Source organism: Choloepus didactylus, chromosome 2 (genome assembly GCF_015220235.1).
Source record: "Choloepus didactylus isolate mChoDid1 chromosome 2, mChoDid1.pri, whole genome shotgun sequence".
Lineage (NCBI taxonomy): Eukaryota > Metazoa > Chordata > Mammalia > Pilosa > Megalonychidae > Choloepus > Choloepus didactylus.
The window spans coordinates 216,481,352-216,485,168 of NC_051308.1; the positions used below are offsets into that span (position 1 = coordinate 216,481,352).

General features: G+C 41.0%; 1 pseudogene; it reads left to right on the forward strand.

Moving 5' to 3' along the window:
* Positions 1-693: 693 nt before the first annotated feature.
* Positions 694-1,351, forward strand: LOC119520059 (annotated as a pseudogene).
* The last annotated feature ends 2,466 nt before the right edge of the window (positions 1,352-3,817 follow it).

Sequence of the window (3,817 nt, forward strand, 5' to 3'; positions counted from 1 at the left end):
CTGGACCCACAGGCCTTAACAGCCTGTAGGTACAAATGAACCCATAATATCATTTGGACCCACACTTTGCTAGCTCAGTACTGCCTCACTCCCAACCCAGGTAACTGCAGGGCTTAGAACCATCTTAAAGCTACTTTGCTTCTCGGAGTCTTTGGGAGACCCAGCATTGTCCCATCTGTGCTTTGGGTAGTCAAAGCCGCTGCTCATGCTGACTCTTCCACTCAGCTCTGGGCATAAAACTCCTGGGGCTCCACCTGAGCGGATGCTTGCCTTGCACTGCTCGCCTCTAGACTGCCTTGTAAAGTTCCATTTGGCTTCTGCCTGCCGCCCCTCCTGTGCCCCTGATACTTGGCCTTGCTTTTGGACTCCTTAGAGAATAGAGAGATAGCTTCTCTTTTTAAAACATCTACAGATACATCTAGATGCTGGACTGGGAGCCATGACCCATCTCTACTCCCCAGGCCCTGGACTCAGTCTCACTCTTTATTTCAGACTCCTTCATTCATTCAGCCTTTATTTACTGGGTCCCTAGGACTATACAAACCGGGGGTACGGAGGGGGTTAGAGGGGTGGGATTTGCCTCCTGAGAGGGCGCCATCGGACAGCGGTCGTGGAGGACGCGGTGGGCTCACCAGCCTGGGGCACCGGGTGCAGCCAGCACAGGAAGGCAGTCCAACAGCTCCGGAGGCAAATAAATGTAAGTCAATGTCCGCCAACCTAAAATATCTTTCCTTGGGAATTAAGATCTTTTCATACTACCAGTTTGGTTCTAACAATGTGTTATTCTAGGACTTTAAAAGAGTAGGGACTCTTTATTTTCTACTGCAGTGGTTGTTGCTGGGCTTTGGAAGATAATGGCCTGCATTTTACTAGTCTACGAAAACAGCAAATTTAGTCTAAGAGCACTGAACTGAGAACTACACAATGAAATTCTTAATGAACCTATGGAAGCTTGCTATTCTATCAGAACTCTAAGTGGCACTGTCAAATCTAGATGCAGCTGATTACCAGGTCATGTATCAATGGAAAATTCTTGAGAAGGCATTATTTTCTGTGTCTATGCTCAGTAAAAAATTAGGTGTGTGCCAGTGGCTCTCCCTAGTAATTCTGATGACAGGAGTTGCTTTTGTTCAGCGTTCCTGAGGTTCTCAAGAATTTGATTCTAAGAGCCTTTCAGCCGGCTCTCGATTTGTGGGACTCATGGCAGTTCTTGCAGCATGTTTTCCACGTGCCTTTGCCAGGGGTTACTTTTAAGAAAATCTTAAAAGAAACCAAACAATCAGTGTGGATAAGAAACATTCAACTTGGTTTCTTTGGGACTATACTGGGTTTAATGGGTGTATACATTTAGACCTGTGACCTGGATCATGTCATAAATACAGATGATGCCACTTTCCTATGTGTATGGTGTGCTTTAATGACCTATTTGACCTCCAAAGACCTAACTATCAATCTTTTATGATGAAGCCTTGATTCTTTAAATTGCTATGCTTTTTTAGAAGTTATCTCTCAGCTATTTTGTTCTTTGTGAAAATGTGCTGATTGCTAGCCCTAATAAAGATTAAGAACACGGTATTTGGGAAGAAAAGTTTTAAATGCAACAAGTAGATGCTTCAACAGTAATATCAATTCTTTAATAGTAATTTTAGAGAAGTTATAGGCTATTTTATGGCAGAAAATGTAGCTGAGAGAGATGCAAAACTTTAATGTTTACATCAATTTATTTTGAATGTCACAGAATTTCATTGTAGGAAAGGTGATTTGATACTTAACCTTGATTCTAAGGAGTTAGAATTTGAAAGGAACTTTGACTTTGTGCTTATCAGTACACTTAGTGTAATACTGACTATTCATAAGAATTGGTATAATTTTCCAACATATCAAATTATTGGACTTTTAAAATATCATTGTGTAGTCATTCAACCAAGTTTTGCTTTTTTAACGGGGTTTAGTATCACTCATTTATTCACCCTTTCAATATTGTGATACTGTTAAATTACATATGGATGTATGCTCTATGTAATAAAGGATTTATAAAAGTTATTTATTTTGTATTGAAAGTTATATTAAGAATATCCAGGATATGTAGCACATTTAAAGTAATTATAGGACCAATAAAAAGCAGCATTATCAAAATCTAGTCCATGTGCCTTGCTTCATCAAAACCCCCAATTTTTCTGGAGACTATTACTGTAATTCACAACTTTAGACACAGGGAAAAATTAGGAAGTTTTAAGAATAACTGTGATTCAATTTGGGGGGTTTCAACATTTATTCTTTAACTCTATTATTTAAAAGAAAATTAAAGTAGGTATATCATACAAGCATTAATTTAAATAGAATATGGCACCACTTCTCCATCACTGAGCTTTTTGAAACTTTATTGTATATGGCTCTTTTTTTTGTTGTTTCATTTCTTGTTACAAAATATTATTTGCTGTGATTTCAAAAAAAATTTTTTAATGATTTGGATCCTGAATTTGTCTATGTTCTTCATTTGTTTAGAAAAATTCTTGGATTTTGAAATGTTATTTGTAATTTAAAAATTTTTATGGAAATAATTGAAAGGAATGTAGAAACCGGTCTTTTGTTAAATGGCTTTTTAATTCAAAAAATAATAACTGGTTGTATTGGTTTCCTCTTGTTGCTGTTAACAAATTATCACAAATTTAGTGGCTTAAAACAACACAGATAAATTATATCACAGTTCTGGAGGTTAGAAATCTCAAATGGGCCAGCAGGGCTGTGCTTCTTCTAAAGGCTCTTGGGGAGAATGCACTTCCTTGCCTTTTTCAACTTCTAGAGGCTGCCCATATTCCTTGGCTCTTTACCCCACATCAGTCCAATCTCTGATTCCATCCTCACGTCTTCACTGACTCTGACCCTCCTACCTCCCTCTTATAAGGACATTAGTGATTACATTGGGCCCACTTGGATAATCCAGGATAATTTCTCCATCTCAAAATCCGCAAGTTAATCACATCTGCAAAGGCTCTTTTGTCTTGTTAGGTAATATATTCACAGGGTTCAGGGGCGAGGACAAGGACATCTTTGGGTGGCCATTATTCTGAATGGGTTCCCCCTCAGGGATGCATGGTCTTCCCTGTAATCACCTTCCATCACCCCCTCTTTCTCTCTGTTTTCCAAACACTTCTTCACACCCCAGTCCTAACATGGACATAGTTCAAGTTCTTTTCTGAGGAACTTCCACATCAGCCACCTTGTAAATCAGGATGAGAATATACCCCCCTAATGGGAAGACCTCCCACCCTCAGAGGGAAGCTTCTGGCTCTCCTCGTACTATCAGAGAGGGCACTCAGATATTCAAGTAAGGACACTGAGTCTGCGGCACAGATATGCAGAAATAATCCCAGGTAAGTTTTCTGTGCTGGATCTCTTCCATTTGCCCCTCCAGATCTACTTTCAACCTTTTCCATCTAGCCTGTGCATGAGGAGGCTGCCCTCCATCAGTGAACGCTCTTATCCTCCAGTTTTCTGATGAGTTCGGCCAATGGGAGCCCTTGCAGAAGTTGGAAGGCAGGAAGAGTGAGGGTAGGGGATATGTATTCCCCTGCCTCCTTCCTTGTGGAGTTGCCATGGGCCACTGCATCCCTCAGCTGAAGGTATCGGCTCCTGTTGGGTGGCCCTCTCCCCACAGCCCCCTCTGTCTCTGGATTGAGTTGAGGCAATTACTCTTCCTGGCAGTTCTTCAGGCTTAGGGATGGTAACAGCTTTGCTGTCCCTAGCCCCAGGTCCTGCACTATCTCTTGTGGTTTCCCTAAACCCTGCTGTATGAGTCAGGGTTCTCTAGGGAAAC